The sequence below is a fragment of the Fukomys damarensis genome, unplaced genomic scaffold, assembly GCF_012274545.1.
Source record: "Fukomys damarensis isolate Sample0158 unplaced genomic scaffold, DMR_v1.0_HiC HiC_scaffold_16, whole genome shotgun sequence".
Classification (NCBI taxonomy): Eukaryota; Metazoa; Chordata; class Mammalia; order Rodentia; family Bathyergidae; genus Fukomys; species Fukomys damarensis.
This window is the reverse complement of record NW_022900928.1, coordinates 125,793,390-125,811,673: the sequence shown is the minus strand read 5'-3', so window position 1 is coordinate 125,811,673 and position 18,284 is coordinate 125,793,390. Positions and strand designations below refer to the sequence as shown.

General features: G+C 36.7%; 1 protein-coding gene across 13 annotated transcripts in view; it reads right to left on the bottom strand.

Moving 5' to 3' along the window:
- The window catches only part of Rhbdd1 (rhomboid domain containing 1), a 169,504-nt gene that overhangs the window by 148,264 nt on the left and 2,956 nt on the right, over positions 1-18,284 (bottom strand). For 3 of the 13 annotated variants that reach the window (XR_004517543.1, XR_004517540.1, XR_004517545.1), the window contains 2 exons: positions 16,668-16,748; positions 10,736-10,880 (listed from right to left, as the gene is read on the bottom strand). The exons of 6 other annotated variants lie outside the window; for them this stretch is intronic. The gene's annotated coding sequence lies outside the window, so the exon portion shown is untranslated. The remainder of the gene's footprint in view (positions 1-10,735; positions 10,881-16,667; positions 16,749-18,284) is intronic. 4 more of the 13 variants (XR_004517544.1, XR_004517542.1, XR_004517547.1 and 1 more) reach the window with 2 other exon arrangements.

Genomic DNA, 18,284 nt, shown 5'->3' with positions numbered 1-18,284 from the left:
AAGCCCACTACAGTACCTGTATCGGTAGAATCTAAGTTTTGAGTTTTAAGTAGCAAAGACACATCAGCCATGTTTCATAACAAGAATACAGAAGTTTCCTTCCTGATAAATTATAAAATCTTTCATCCAAAATGAGGGATGCAGCTTGATACAGGGTAAATGTAGAGATTCCAGCTGGACAATGTGAAGTTCAAATTTATAACTTGACCTTGTGGGCAAGGCAAGCACAGTCCTTGCAACCCCGAGAAACAGATCACAAAAAATATGCATCCTACTAGGACAAAACTAAAGCAAAATATAGGACTATAGAAAAAGAGTTCATCATGGTATCATGGACTCTTTTCAGGCCTAATTTATACATGATTCAAGCTATTTAGAAACAGTGCTTTCATCTTCCTTTTACTGCATACATCAGAACAATTTCCTGTTAACCAATATGTTTCATTTTGCTGCCTATATCAGAATCCCTTCCTTTTAACTGATACTATGTTTCACTTTTGGTTTTAATATGTGTTAGTACAAATATCTAGGGACAAATTCTTCCAAACATCTGAGAGACAAACTATTCAACTGATGTAGTTCTTCCAGTTTTTTCTAGTCTACTAGTCAAAGCCATCAGCATAACTTGCCTAATTAGAATAAACTCTAGCTGGATTCTCTGCCGCCTCAATGATACCAACTGACCATCTTCCACTTATGCTCAGAGCAATCTTGCATAAAACTGAAGTTTAATTTCCCTGTGGTAAGCTTTCAATGACTTATCATTACTGTGAGAAAAAAAATGAGAACCAAGACCTGTCATGTAAAGGTACAAGATCCCAGTAATGAATGTAATTGTATTGTATACCTAGAATGTACCAATAAACTCAATAAAAAGAAAAAAAAAAGTCCAACCAAACACTTATTAACATGCAAGCCCTGCTCATCTCTCAGGTCTCATATGGTGATGATCTCTGCCTCGGTCACTATACTCCAGCCACCCGAGTGCTCCCGCATCTCAGGAGCCCCACAACTATGGCATAAATAGCCAAGGACAAGAATCCTCTTATCCAGTTTAATCACAGCTACCCAGAGCTACCACAGGGTCACAACAAATACAGTGACTGCCATGGGGCTCATTTGTAAAGCATATTTCACTCAAGATTAGCATTTTTATGTGTATGCCTTACGTGATAAAGAAGACTAAGAAGAGCTCAATATCTACACATTCATCTTTACAGTATTTTTCCTGCAATTGTTAACGAACTTTCCCATAGCATTAAATGTATTATTCCACTTAGCATTTTTAGTTCCAGAACACTGTTTATTACATTTATCTCAACTTTACAGAAATAAACTGCTGATTAATTTTAAATGTATTGTTGCTTTCCTAGATCTGACAAACAAAATAACATTTTAATTATGTGGTAAAACACACTAGACAACACTATATCTAGGTTGTGGCAGAGAAAAATGGAAGATTTCTTGAAATATTGATAGGAAAATTAACCATATTTACTTTTAATGAGAAATTAAAAATTAAACAGGTATGTAATAAGAAAAACTAAGCAGCTAGAATAAACAAAAGAAACTGAATTCATAACTTGGGAAACCAATGTGTCTCAAGGGGAAAGGAAGGAGTAAAAATGGGGGAAAAACTAATTACAGTGATTTTCAATTCTACTTACAAAGCAGAAAATATTTCTTCGTTATCAGTTACCAAGGCAATACACATCTCAATTTTCAGATTTAAATGTTCAACAACAATTGAGAGCATTACATTGCAAGAATATATACCAGCTATAAATTCTATTCCCAATTTGGTGTCTGATACCAAATTAATTTCACAAGAAAGAGACTACAGAGTCACAATGGGAGTAACCAAATGTTGCTGTGAAGACCGGGACATTTATATTATTACAAGTGCAATGAATTCTGAAATTATTCACTGAAATTGCTGTAAGTTGTGTGAGTATTTTAAAACTCAAGGTTTATCACTGCATATCAGAGAAAGATTACTGCTTATGTCATTACCACTGCTTTTATACCTTTGGTAAATTTCAAAAACAATTTTATATATTTTAAGTAGACAGTCTCAAAAAATTATACAGGGGAGTATAAATTTGTTCAAGTCATTTAGCAAGTATTTATCAAAGGCCTATTATCACTCAGGCTTATGACTTGGTAATATTATCTGACTTTCCATGTGCTTCAGCTTTAAGTTTTACAAATGGAGATATCATTAACATACTATAATAGTCACTGTCTTACAGTATACCAGTTGGTGTATTCACAAGGCTGTACAACTACTGCCAGTACTTTTTTTTTTGGTTTTTTGAGTCAGGGTCTCCACTAGGTAGTTGATACTGACCTGGAACTCACTATGAAGCCCAGGCTGGTTTTAAACTCACAGCAATCCTCCTGCCTTAGCCTCATGAGTACTGGGATTACAGGCGTGCGCCACCATGCCCACCTTTACTGCCAGTATTAATTCTGTAATTCTTATGACCTCAAAAAGAGCGCTCCATGCATTAGCAATCAGCCTCCTATTTCAGACTCTGGCAACTACCACTGTGATTTCCACTAATCTCTATGAATTTGTCTACTGAACATTTCATATAAATGAAATCTACTATAGCTACTATAGAAATCAATATGGAGATTCCTCAAAAAATTAAAACTAGAAATTCCATTTGACCGAGCCATTTCCCTTACAGGTATCATCTCAAAAGAGCTAAGGACCTCATATTATGTGATGATATATATGTGATCCAGGCATATCCATGTTCATAGCAGCACAATTCGTAACAGCTAAATCTTGGAAATGTCCTATATGTCCATCAACATATGGATAAAGAAAATGTAGTATTTATTTATACACAATGAGGTACTACAGTGCCACAAAGGATAAACTTGAGTCATCTGTAGGAAAATGGATGCACCTTGAGTCCATAATGTTAAGTGAAATAAGTCAGACACACAAGCTTAAGTACTCCATGATCTCTCTGATATGAGAAACTCAAAATATAAATAAAGAGCAAAATAATAGATAGTAGCGGGATAGATCTTTTTCAAATAGGAAGGGGGTCAAAAGATAGAGGGGAGGGAAGGGAATGGAAAGGAGGAGGAAGGGATGGGGAAGGAGATGAAAAAAGAATTGTTTTATATATATATGTACCAACTCCCCAAGAGGAATGTAATCATTATGTACTGCAAATGCATACTAATAAAAAAATGAAACCATACAACATATAGCCTTTTGTGTATGCCTTCTTTTCCTTAGTATAATGTTTTCAAAGTTCATCCATGAGCAATTATCAATACTTCGTTTCTATTCATAATCAAATAATACTTCACAGTGTAGATACACCACATTATTTTTACCTATTATCAGTTGATGGAAAGTGGTTTCTAACTTTTGGCTATAATTAATAATGCTCCTATGAACACTCATGCTTGATTCTTTGTATGAACATATGTTTTCAGATCTTTTGGATATACACCTAGGAGTAGAGTTACTGAGTCACACGGTAACTCTAAGTTTTTGAGGAAGTGATAAACTGTATTTCTAATTTCTGTATCATTTTACATTACCCCCTGTGGTACACTAGGGTTTTGATTTCCCTCATTTTCAACAATACTTGTTTTACACATCTTTTTTATAGAGCCATCTTAGTGGGTATGAAGTGGTGTTGATCTTCATCTCCTTAATGGCTGATGACACTGAGCAAATGATTAAATTTACAACACTGCTTAAAATACAATATAAACACACACATTCATAGGCACACAGATCAGAATGTATATTCACCCACCTCCCACTCTCTCAAGAAACTACCAAACAAGCTCTGATTGAGAGAAAGCTTCTGAAAGGTAAAACCACACAGAAACCATCTGGCTGAACTGCAAAACTAGCACTCCCAGTCCCCTGTGATAGGATGTGTTGAAAGGAAATGTGAATGCATTTCAATAACAGGCCATGGCTTAGGCCAACACATTCAACTATAAATAGTGTAAAATCATTTTGAAAGAAATAGAGGTTAAGTATGCTTCATTCTGCAAGCAGTGCAAAAACACTAGGGAAAAGCAAATATTTATACTAAACATAAAAACTTTCTTTGCTTTTTGGGTTGTAAGAACAACAAATTAGTCCATAACAAATAGCACATTAACCCAGGCAAAATATAAACACAGCATTATATGTACTTTTCCCTTTTATTCTATTTCAGTTTCGTCTGCTTTCTCTAGAAATAACGGAGCTGCAGCAGTACTTTCTCATTCCTGTGACTCTGAAATCATTCATGGCTTTTCAGGTCCAAACTCAAAAATCTATTTTCTCTATTTGCTAATGTACAGCCAGTTAATGAAAAAATTTTTTACCCAGCACAATAACAAAGTCTTTTGTTCTTCCAATAAAACTTCTTGGTATAATTTTATTTTTCTTATAAGGTACTAAATTGTTTAGGTCCCAAAAGATCCCAATTACAAAATGCAGATGTTTCAAAATATTTCTGAAAGTTCAAAAATGGTATAGTACAAAATGCATTTGCCTTTAGTGAAAACCAAAAATTTATTAACTGCATACTTGCAAATAAATGTTTTCTCTTTTCAAATACATAAATATATTTCAAAACAGTACATACAAAACAGTTTTATGAACATGTAAATTATGCTTTTAAAACTTAATACTTAAATATTAAATATAATAGCAGATGGTGTGGCTTCACATCATTACACCATGTTCAATTTACCAGAATGCATTGTCTACCTAAGTTGATTACTTAGTAAATGGGAGTCCTGGGGGAACAGTGTGGAATCTTCATCAGAGAGCATAATCATTTGATGACAAGTTACACATAGGTAACAATTCTTTCTGGCGATCTAAATCTGGTAAGTGGCTTCTGAGCTACACTAATGATAAAATCAAAAGGAATCAGAATAGTGCTCTTTTTATTTCACATTAAAAGCACAGATACAAAGAAATGAAGACAATCAAATGAATGAACACTGACTTCATGAATAAAAAATGAAAACTGGAATCAAATTATATAAAGGTAATAGGAATCTACTCTTTATGAATATTGTGACACTCTCAGTAATTACATTCCAGTATCTATTCATGGAATTATCTGCAACTCCGACTATGTTCCAGGAAGAAATAGGGAGTTAAGATCATTTTCTCCTTCTGAATGCTACTGAGACTTACAATGATTCTCCAAACTCATATACTTCATTATTATAACCACATTAAGTAATTGTCTTAGCTGAGCATGTTGGTGCACACCAGTAATCCAAGCACTCTGGGAGGCTGAGACATGAGATTCAAAAGTTCAAACCCAGTTTGGACAAATTAGCAAGATTCTGTCTCAAAAACTATAAAGAGGGGTTGGGGGTTTAGCTCAGTGGTGCCACCACCTCATAAGTGCAAGGTCCAGAGTTTGATCCCCAGTACCCAAAAATAAATAAATAAATAAAAGAGAACAGGAGATGTAGCTCAGTACAAAGGCCCTGGGTTCAATTCCCATACTGCCCCTCAGAAAGAAAGAAAATAAAATAAAAGTGAAAAAGAAATTATCTTAGCTTGACAGACTCAAATCTAACACCACCTGTTCACATTCCTGACTTTAAGTGAGATCTACAGATTTTGTTATAAGCACTCTCCTCCTTTCCTTTTTCTCTCCTGCACCATCTCCTCAAAGAAATTCAAATACAAAATTTCACATCCCTTAGTGGGTGAGGTCCAACTCCCTTCATGATAGCCTGCCTTAAGTATCAATGTCACTCAGAGAGAAGGTATACATGGGCAAAATAAATGAACTCTGAAAAATAAGATGCAAATCTACTAAATAAACATATGAATGGTCCACACAAGCAAACAACCATTAACAACCATACATATTATGGTTTGGTCCTTAACACCTCACACTCTTTCCCAACCTCCTTACACAATGCCTAACTTGATTTGCTCAAAGTCTAATTTTATTATGTTGCCCCTCCTCTGCAAACTATCAAATAGCTTACTACAATTTATCACCAAAAGACTCAATGTAATGTCATGGTTAACAGAATGAACTCTGGAGCCAAAGGGCCTGGGATCAAATCCTGGCTTATTCACTCAGAATATCTATGATCTTCGATAAGTTTCCTCATTTATAAAGACATTTAAGAGTAAGACCTACCACATGGAACTGCTGATTAATATATGTAAAAAATATTTGGAATGATGCCTGAAACATAAGAACTATGTATCAGTTGACATGAAATCTTGATTATCATCCTCTAATTAACCTCAAGCTCTTCAGCCCACAAACAGATCTTATAATATGTATGCACCTCCCAATATTTATGCAATTATGGTTTTAAAGTAGTTATGTTCAATTTGCTTCATCCCTCTTAGTTCTCACAATCCTCTGAGGACAGCATTAGTTTCACTTTATCCATTCGAGCAATGATGGCAAACCTTTCAATGATAACAAACAGCCAGAGCTGCATGCATGCCATAGGTTCGCCACCATTGTCCTAGAGGGGCTACCCGGCACTTTCCAAGAAAATCACTTAACTGTCCTGCTACCCACTCCAAAATATGACGTACAGAGCTGCACACATGAGAAGTAACTCGGCAGAGGTTCTGCCCTGGAGACTGCAGAGGGATTCTGAAATGTCAGCTCTCAGCGTTCTCTGTCCACGGTGCTTAATCAGCAAGGCCGCCTCACAGATGGGCAGTCATATGGACTCTCCCACCAGCAGATGTCACTAAAGTGGACTTCACACACACCAGCTTTTATTTGGAGCTTGGATTTCAGTTCACTGTTTCAAACATAAGCACCCAACTGAGTGAAAATGCCCTCAGTTCTGGTGAAACAATAGGGTAGGAGAGACAAATTCTTTTTTTTTTTTTATTGAGTTTATTGGTACATTTAGGGATACAGTACAGTTACATTCATTGTTGGGATCATGTACCTTTACATGGCAAGTCTTGATTCTCATTTTTTTCCCCTTACCTCTGCCCTCCCTTCACCCCCTCCTCCCCTCCCCATCTACAAACACTTTATTTTCATCTTTTCATTCTCTCACATTTTTTTCTTTTCCCTTTTTGTTCTTCCCCTACGTATCACACCTTCCCTACACCTTTAGCTCCTTTCCTCCCATTTCTAAATGTCAGTAATCTTATTAGAATCTTATGCATTGTTGCAGAATATTCACACCAGGGAAACTATTTGGTATTTACACATGTGGGACTTATTTATTTCACTTAGGAGTATATCTTCAATATGTATCCATTTTCCTATGAATGAATCTATTCTCTCGCTCTTTATGGCTGAGTAATATTCCATTTTATAGAAAAACCACAACTTCTTTATCCAGTTTCCAACGGATGGGCAAATAGGTTGTTTCCAAGATTTAGCTATTACAAACTGTGCCGCTATAAACATGGGTGCACATACTTCTCTGTGATATGATTCTTTTAGTTCTCTTGGAAAGATACCCAACAGAGGGATGGCTGGGTCAAATGGAACCTCCAGTCCAAGCTCTTTGAGGTATCTCCATATTGATTTCCATAGTGGTTGCACTAGTCTGCACTCCCACCAACAATGGAGGAGGGTTCCTTTCTCCCCACAACCCCGCCAACATTTGTTATTGTGTGATTTCTTGATAGCAGCCATTCTTTGTGGGGTGAGGTGGAATCTCAGTGTTGTTTTCATCTGCATCTCTCGAATGACCAGTGATGTGGAACATTTTTTCATATATTTTCTTGCTGCTTTCACTTCTTTGTATGAGAAATGTCTGTTCATTTCGGATGCCCATTTTTGGATCGGGTCTTTATATTTGGGGGGACTGATTGTTTTGAGTTCTTTATATATCCTTGATAATAGTCCTTTGTCTGAGGTACAGCTGGTAAAAATTTTTTCCCACATTGTAGATTGTCTCTTAGTTCTGCTAATGGTTTCTTTTGAAGTACAGAAGCTTTTTAGTAAGATGAGATCCCAGTTGTTGATTCTTTCTGCTAGTTCCCGTGCTACTGAGGATTTGTTCATAAAGTCTTTTCCTATACCAATGTCTTCCAGAGTTCTGCCTAACTTACTTTCCAGCAAGTTTAATGTTTCTGTTTTAATATTTAGATCTTTAATCCATTTGGATTTTAATTTAGTGCATGGCGAAAGATAAGGGTCTAATTTTAATCTGTGACAGGTTGATATCCAGTTTTTCCAACACCATTTATTAAAGAGGCTATCTTTCCTCCACTGAGGATGGTGAGCTCCTTTGTCAAAGATGAGGTAGCTGAGTACATCTGCATTTGTTTTTGTGTCTTCCAGTCTGTTCCATTGATCCTCAGGCCTATTTCTTTGCCAGTACCATGCTGTTTTTATCACAGTGGCTTTGTAGTATAGTTTCAAATTGGGAATTGTTACACCTGGTGCCATGTGACTGTTGCCTATAATGGCTTTTGCTATTCTAGGTCTCTTGTGGTTCCAAATGAATTTTTGGATTCTTTTTTCTAGTTCTGTGAAATATAGTGTTGGAATTTCAATTGGCATTGCATTGAATGTATATAGCAGTACAAATTCTTTTTTTAATACAGGAAAGAAACCAAGATGACAGGGCCCATCAGATGGACTGAAAGCCAATTCTTCCCACAAGCCATGGGCTATTTGTCAAACCCTTTGGTGTTCTGCCTCTCAAGACTGAAACTCGAACTACTACTGCCTCTACCTGCAAGAAGCCCTAAGTGATCGGCTCACTTATCCCTTAAGAAAACCAAATTCCACATTCTGTATTTCCACAACGTGCAACAAAGGCCTCAAGAGGATATAAGTAGTTAAATAAAAATCTTGTTTCTTGGAGGATAAAACAGAGAATTATTAAGCACTAAAGGGAATGTAGATAATGTTTCATTTTTGCTCAGCTTTTATTCATAATAGTGTAAAATTTAATTAGAACTTAATATGGGAAAAGTGATTCAAAGTGTAAAGATTTCAATGCTTACTATCTGTCATATTACTTTTCTCATTGCTGAGACAAAATACCCAACACCCAAAGCTAAAACAGGAAAAGTTTATTTGGCTCACATTTTGTAGAGGTTTCAGCTCACAGGTAGCTGGCTCCCAGGCAGGGTGGCTTGGCAGAGGGACACTGCAGAGGCGGCAGAAGGCAGCGAGGCAGCAAGCAATGAGCACAGCACTCTTTCTGTCCCTAATATCCTATCCAGGCTACACATCCTTTGGACAGGTAGCACTCACACTAAAGCTGGGGAAGCCTTAATTCTACCATCACACCATGCATCAATCCCAGCATGGCATCCTTGATCCCAGTGAACACACCCTACTCCCAGCCACCTCCAAAAAGCCCCAACTATGACCACATGAGGCTTTGGGGGGGCACAGAGAAACCATAATACCATCTAAAAGCAAAAATCTTGCTTTTATGAAAAATAACTTGCCAAAAGAGGTAAGGTAGAGCAAGAAATTTTACATTAGGTATAATTTTTGGCAATTACCCTAGTTCAGGCTACTATAGCCAAGTACCATAAACTGGGTAGCTTATAAACCACAGAAATTTTTCACAAGCCTAGAGGTTGGACATCTGAGGTTAGCACATCAACATGGTCACAATCTGGTAAGGGTCCTTTTACAGGTTGCAGACTGTTATCTTTTTTGTTGCATCCTCATATAGTAAAAAAGGGCCAAGGATCTCTGGGGGCCCTTTTACAAAGGAACTAATATCATTCATAAAGAATCCACCCCCATGAACTAGTTGTTCCATATTGTAATACTATCACATTGGGTATTCTGGAGTCATCAGAAACTTTGGATTCAAATCTTGATTTTGAATTACATTTTAGGTATCTTTATAAGATTTATTTTTGCAAACACAAAACATTACTGAGGCAAAATTAAGGTGGTAGCTATGTAAAGAGAAGTTTATATATGGGAAAACAATTTCAAATGATATGACCATATATTCTAAGTTATACAAATGTATGTGCAAACCAGTAAAAGCAACTGCCAAAAGAAACTCAAGATTTGATACCAGTTCTATCCTACAAATTCAACAAAATTCAGTAAGCAAATAAGACCAAATCGTGGTGTTTATGGAAAGGTTAGGTCAACTTTACCCAAAAAGGGTAATGGCAGAGCAAAAAGGAAACAAGGTTAAACAGAAGACTTCAATTTCTAACCTGGACTTGCCATTAAGGAAGAGAATAAAGTGGCCTAAAGAAATAAAAAATAAAGCAAGCAAGCAAACAAACAAACAAAAAAAACCCAAACCATAACAAAAACCAAGCTTTGCTACAGAGAACTTGATTTGAGGCTAAAACATCCAAAGGAACTGCCCGTTGGCTTCAGACATAGGCACAAAACTCAGGAAAGGGCTGCACACAGGAAATGCTCTGAACTCAACAAAAGTAACAGAACAAAAACAAAAGATGTAGGGCCAGGGATTTAGCTCAGTGGCACCACCCCTGCCTCACAAGCACAAGGTTTTGAATTTGATCCCTGGCACCAAAATGAATGAATGAATAAATAAATAAATAAATAAATAAATAAATAAATGTGTGTCCATTTAAGATCAATTTAATTAAATTTCATAGATAATAAAATCAAGGAAATGAGGCCTTGGCAGTGTGAGCCACGTGCAGGGGCTCCCTGGTAACATAAAGACCTTATATAAAAAGCAAAGACAATGATAAAGAGCCGGAGTGACTGTTCCCCAGAGCAGCATTCATCTCTGCTTTCACCAGCTCTCATGGCCTTACTGGTCCTGGTTCAGCTCCTGGCTTTGTGGTCCTGGATACCCAACATCATCGACTTCCTCTACAGACTCTTTTTCTTAGGTTGAGATGTCGCTTGGTAGCACATAAAGCTCACGAAGTCTAAGTCTAGTAGTTACTGTTTTAACCACTAAAAAAGAAAGGCCTATTTTAGTATAGGTGTTTTAATTATTCTAACATACAGATCTGCAGGAAAAGTCAAACCACAGGCCAAATGTATACATATTACTAGTTAATGTTTTAGATGTATGATCATCCCATTCCACCCTTTCTGGAAACAAATATTATAATCACTCATTTTACAGATGAGCAGGGATTTTAACCAACATAATCTGGCCCGAGTCTCTGTTCTTAGAAATTGTGGTCATTAAAGAGGCTGAGGGTTTTTAACTCTCAAGCTAGCCTACTCCAGGCTTCAGCAATTCATCAAAATCACCATTTTTTCTACCAGATATTGCCTCCAGTTTTTCCAGTCCCTTTTAAATTGATCTTAGTTGTGACTCTCTCTAGTCTTTTAAGACTTCAACAGGGCCAGCATGACCTGTGACCTCAACTGTCTGACAGATCTAAGAAACCTGGTTGATTTTCAGTTTGTTCACCATTTTTCTTGTGAGGACAGGGGTGATGATGCTCTTTATGTCAGAGCTCACAGTGCAAGTCATTCCACTGTCCTCTAATACTTTAATCACCAAGGCAATAGGAAGGACATAATCTCAGCACAAATATTCTTTTCCAGGAAAGGCCACTAGTGATTCTCATTAAACACATCAAAACATACACGTGCAATTTGAATACATGAGCCAAGGCCACTGCATAAAGGTTTTACTCTACATCAGTTGTTTTCTTGATAGTCAATTTACAAATTTATATTCAAGAGAATAAAACAAAGTAACGTTCAAAGCCCAACTTTTTTGAATATTATGAACTACACCCATCCAAATCTGCAGTTGTAACTCTCCATCCAACTGCAGATAAAGTTCCTTCCGCTGCCCACAATAACTCGCAAGCTAAATCCTTCTGACCACTTTCACAAGTTCAGGACTTTTTGAAAGTAAAGTGCCACACTGACTACAGTGCTTATGTATTCTTAAACATTTAACATGTGTAAAACTATGCTACCATTTAATTAGGTTCCTATCTTAATGTGGCACTGAAAAATTTTTTGAATGTTGGGCCAGGGATTTAGCTCAGTGGTTCCACCGCCTGCCTTGCAAGTGCAAGATCCTGAATTCGATCCCCAGTAACAACAACAATAACTACAATGACAGAAAAAAAAATTTTTTTAATGTCATGCTGATACCGTGTTTCACAAAACTCTGTAGATTCTATGGAATGATTCTGCATAGTACTGTGACTTTTAAGAATGTGTATGTCATATTCTAGCAGGGCTGACTATATTGATAGCATAGAGTAAGTGAGAGATGATAGCCCAGCACCTATGAACTGCTGGTTGTCAGCCATTATTACACCACGTCTATGTCTACTCCAGGTCTCACACTCCCATTCTTTAACCAAGCTCACCAAAGGCAGAGGTTCTCATCAGTCAACTACTCAAGTACTAAAAATACCACGTGCTTTCTTCAAATTATAGTAAGGAATAAATTCTCAATATCAAATATCCCTATTTTCCCCCTTTAGGACTTCTCCATCAAAAGTTGTTTCACCTCCTCTTCCTTTCATATACACTTTTTTTTTTTTTAAAGATTCATTTAACTTGGAATTTTTTTACTGGACTGTACGTCCTCAATGTGCCAAGGTTTCATGTCTGATTATAGTTATCAAAGAACATAGACAAGATATTTGTGTTTGGTCAAATGCTTTTAGTAGGATAAATAAGTGTAATATTCACTTGGAGCATATAATCCTGACCATCAATTTCAACAAAAAAGTAATGGAAGAATAAAAATAAGAACTTGAGATCAGATGCACATGCAGCTCAATGAACAAGCTGCATTGACGTTCATTGTGCATGTTCCACTTCCAGACAGCATACAAGGTCAAACTACTAACTGTCAGTTACAATAAGCTTCGAAACTACTGGTCAATTACCTGGTTAATAACAAAAGACAGGGCTATGACATCATTACAGTTATAATTAATTTACACAGAGCAGCTTCCTGTTAATCAAATATATCTTTAAAACCATTTAATTATTTTTCACCTAGAAAGCAACATTCAGCTTTGTTAAATGAATATGCAATCTTGCTGAATTCAACATGAAAGGCTGTCAGGCTGCTCTAAGACATAAAGGACAGAAGCCTTCACAGGGCACGCTGCTGCAATATAGGAGCTGTTGCTACATTCACAGCAAAAAGCAGCACAAAATGATGGATAATACATCACATTTTAACAGTTTGAGAATATAAAAAGTTGTCAGGGAACTGGGGATAAACAGGCTTTGGGAAAAGAAATGTTCCAATGCTTTTGTCAAAAATACAGGCCTAGCAATATTAACATATGCAGTAAAAAACTAAGAGTATGGTCTCTGAGATAGGTAGGTAGACAGACAGATAGATGATACATAAACTGGGAAATGATAGTTTTGTGCATACAGAAAAATAAGAAACATTTTAAAATAGTTTTTAAATGGATGTTTATAACAATACTATAATCAATTAGCATTTTCTAGATGTTTCTATGATCCTACTTTTTAAACTGCAGCATATCACTCAATTATATGTACTTTTTTTTTTTGTTTTTGGTACCAGGGATTGAACTCAGGCTCTTGAGCTTGTGAAGCAGGCAGCAGAACCACTGAGCCAAATCCCCGGCCCTTATATGTACTTTTTAATCCAGAAAATAAGACATGCAGAAGGAGAATGAAAGCAGAAATGATTTTTAATTAAAATATATTGTATTATAAAATCTCAGTTTCTGCCAGGGTCATCTGAAGATTTGAGAATTTAATGAGCCTCCATTTGGGAGGATTAAAAAATCTTAATATGTCAACTGACAAGTTTTTACTTTCTCCTCTTTTTCAAAGTATTATAGTCTCAAAAGAAATGACTAATTATATTTACACATAACAACAACTAAAAAATGAAACTACTAGATTTTGTATATAATTCTAGGGTGAACCAGTGCCAACTCCAATTCTGAACCATCACCACTTAGGATTTCCAGTATCAATCATAAGCCAGTTCCTTCTCTCTCAGACCACAGGTTTCAGTATAATGAGGTCTCATTAAGGTTCTCTGACTGACGACCCTTCAGACCTATGTTTTTAAACCAGGAGGCACACAGGGAGCTGCAGTGCTAGCACCCATGATCACTTCCTTCAAAACGATTTAAGTAATTCCACTTTCATGTTTGCTCCAGTCAGATTTGTCTAACTAAATTCAATGAAAAAGTGATAGCTGCTGCCACCACCCCTCATTTAATCCTGTGTAAGAACTGCATGTGAATTATTTATGTAACTGAAATACTCTCTGCACAAGAACTAGTCAATTGGGGGGAAAAGCATGCCAGGCTTCAAAGCTGTGTTATGTTTCCACAAAGTGCACAGGACATCCACAAATTACTTGGTGATAGGAAACAGCTTAGGGACCTCTGTCTGCCTAGCATCAATACATTATTCTTTCAGTAACATGAATCCATCCCCTAACCCAATTAAATATGGTCTTGGGAGGAAGGCAGAGCTGACAAGCAAGGGTGCCCCTTTCCAGCTCAGGTACAAAGTGATAGCGAACAAAGTTGGAATAACTCCCTGGAATCTATAACTGATGCAGAGATACTGGGACCAACAACTTTTGGAGCTAATCCTCAGAGCATTCACTCGAAGAGCTTTCCAGATCTACCAAGTCTACCCATGAACGCACTAACTGCTGATATTTACGAAGGACTGGTGATAGGTTTTTTTGTTATTGTTGTTGATTCTTTTAATATATTTCTTGTTGTGAACTAGGCTACCTGGATAATTTAGATAACTATGTTTCTGCTGTTTGTAATCAAAGACCTCCCCCGCCCCGCCAAATACTAGACATTTGCAAAGGGCTGACAAACAGATCTCTGTTTATTTTAAGCATCACCAGCTCCCATTTTATTGAATGCAATACACACAGCTATTGATGTCAGCATGAGAACAACTTCGGCATAAATAAAGAAGTCTTCTCAAAGTCACATACTTAGTGTATATACTTACATACTGGATAAGGAATGTGTCTCAAAAGGAAAGACAGTCTAAAATTTGTTTTCTGTTTTTAAAGTTTTTGTCTGTTTTTTCCTTTGTTTTCTGTTTTTACCAAGTTTTTTAAAGCATATTTATAATTACTGAAGTGATTTTCTAAAGACTTTGTGCTAAAACTCCGCCTTTATTTACCATTGAAAATAAGATCAGTACACACATTTAATAAAATGTCACCTAATAAAAGGCTCTGCCTAGAACTTTAGGATAATCAATCATTCATCTAATCAAAAGAGAAAATCAAAGAAGACACTTCTTCAAACTCTTCAATATCATGGCCTTCAGGAAGAAACATGAAAATTTCTGAATGCTTTCCTAAAGACAGATGTGTATCATCTTTCACTATCACATAATTCATTTACAGACACAGATCATCACAGTTCTCCAATCATGAGTCCAGAAAACCAATAATTGATACCATAGCAAAAAGCATTATGCATTTGATTTTGTATCTCCGTCTGAACTCCTTCATTTAACAAATGTCTAGACATCTACTAAGAAATATGCACTATCCTTTCAGGAATCCACAGCCTAGAAAGAGAAGGAAAGATAAGCATGACCACAAGATGGGGAACTATACAGACATTCCTTGTTTATCGACAGAGTTCCACTTCTGCAATTAGGTTGTTAAATGAATGGGTCACTAAATGAGGAATTGTATATAGTATAATATTACAATATTCAGAACAAAAAAATGGTCAAAGGAAACTCCAACTTGATGACTTGGCTTCTATTTGCATAACTCTTACATGCAATACTATGATGTATATCAGAACATAAAACTACAGTACAATCAGCAAAAATTACAGTACTGCATAAATAAGAGTACTGTACAAAGAGAAAGACATTAAAGCTCTAAAAACAAGATGTATATAACTGTACCCCCCGCAAAAGGCTGTAAGTTCGAGCAGCAGGTGCTAAGTCCAAACAGCATGCTTCAGTTGAAATTCTAAACAGTTATTGAACAGGTAAGCCATTAAATGAAGAATATTTGTATTAAAACTGTATATCAAAGTGCATGGAGTGTTCACAAAGCATTAAAAATAAGTTTCAAAGTTTTACATGGGGTGTGAAGAGAGAAAAAGAAAAAGACATTTCTACTGCAGGCAGTCTGTGGCAATGAGATGAGCTGACTCCTGAAAACTCGCCATCTAAAACGGAGCATCATTTCAGGAAAATAAAAGGAGTCATCCTCAGTCATGACCTACTCCAGTCATGATGGACATGATAGCTACAGGCTAGAATTTAGAAAGCTAAAATAATCCCTTATTAATATAAAATTAACCTGCCTTGAAAGACACAAAAGGAGTATCTTTTAATATGTTGGTGTGAAGGAAGAGACTGCACAGGCAGTATGTACAGTATTTCTACCTTTGTTTAAATTTGGAATCACAACTGATCAACACTCATAACGGCAAAATTGCTGTACCAGTCACATGAGAAAAGGTGGCACAGTTTCTTTCAATGTTGCCCAAGGGACTTTTTTCCTCAAGGAAAAACTGCAAAATTATATGCAGCTACCAACACAGACACACATACACATACACACACATATGTGTTTTATATAAAACTGTAATGTGTATAAATCTCACTCATTAGTATCCCAATAGTGGGATTGTGGATTAAAAATGCATAAGAAAGTCAGCACTGTGACAAATCAGCTGCTGGTGTAATGACAACATTCCTGGAGCTCAAATCAGAAGATCTGGGGTAAATCTGGGCACCATCACTGACTTGTATGCGGCCTTGGGCAAGTCATATAATCACTCTAGTTCTGCTTCTGCATCTTTAGCCACAGATGGGGGGAAAAATTCACTGTGAAGAATAAATGAAATAACATTAGGAAAGCACACAGCATATCACCAAAGTTTGTTTTTCTCTCCTTCCCTCTCCCTACAGTAATGAGCCTTTCCCCTCCTGAAACTACACTTTACTGCTTTATAATCATGATGTGCAGGTAATAATGTCCAAGAAACTAGATTGTAATTGATACCAACATGCAAACCTGCATGCATACACTGTTAGTTGGCAACCGTCTAAATCCCAAAGGTTTCTTGCACACCATCTATTGCATCCCAGAAATGTGATACATTTTCTTTTCTGAACACAGCCAAAATTATCCACTGGCTTTGAAATATCACCATCATGATGCTGCACACGGCAGCTGGGTGACTGAAAGTGATTCCCCTCCCCCACCCTCCAGCTGTCACCAGGATCCCTCCTCAATGCATGATAAAAAGACAATGTAATATTACTACTCCTGCTATTAACAACAACCTAACAAATACTTAGCATTTGAGATTATTTTTCTTATGAGAGCTCATTAAGTAAAAATTAACTCTAAAAAAACACTTCACTATATAGATGCAGACCAGCTGCTTTCACACAACAAAAAACAGCAGATAGTAAACACGAGTAATATGTGTATTTTCTGACTCCTTGTTTTTCCCTGAGTCATTTGTCACGCTAAACAATAGCCAGTTAAAATACTAAATAGCTTTCAATAGTGATACAGCTGTCACAACTTTAAAGGGACTTTTTAAAGCCGATCTTGTCAAAAATGTGTACAGAATCCTTTTTTTGTATAAGTCAGGCTGAAGGATGCATTTTTAAAAAGTAATCACTCATGTCTCTGCATGAGAAGCCACACACAGACTGACACTGCTGAAAACCCTGGGAACGGACTGCAGTACAAGTTAGCCAGTCCCCCTCACCAGAACTCTTCATGTCACTGATTTTTGAAAGACAGCTTATGCCCTAAGGTTTTCTAACCCAGATAGTTTCATACTCAGATCCCTGGAATTCTGGCTTCCCTGACCCTGCCTCTGCCTTGGAATATGGTTGCCCAGGATGAAGAGCCTGTACCTTCTACCTCACTAATCTTAAAGCCTCTCCGATCCTGAACTTTCCAAATAAGATTCTGTTTTAAGAGAGCCCGGTTCAAGGAAAAAAAAATATCTGAGGACTACTGCTTAAATGACACCACTGCAGCATTAAAGGAAATCTACCTTTCTGAAGAACAGATTCTACTTTTTAAACAGTGCTGAGTTTTCTTCTGACTGTTATGAGGTACTAGGGTAGAACCCAGAGCCTTCTCACCAAACTACACCCCTAGCCCTTTTCTATCTTTTACTTTTGAGTCAGGATCTCACTAAGTCACTAAGTTGTCCAAGCTGGAATTGAACATAGTTCTCTTGTCTCAGCCTCCCAGAGTACATGGAATACAGGTTTGCACCACCAAGTCTGGCTCTTTTTAACATTTTAAAAGATTCCACATATATATGCACACATGTAACTTTTCATAAATGTATAATTTCCTTTTACACTTGGCTTTTTTTTTTTTTTTTTTTT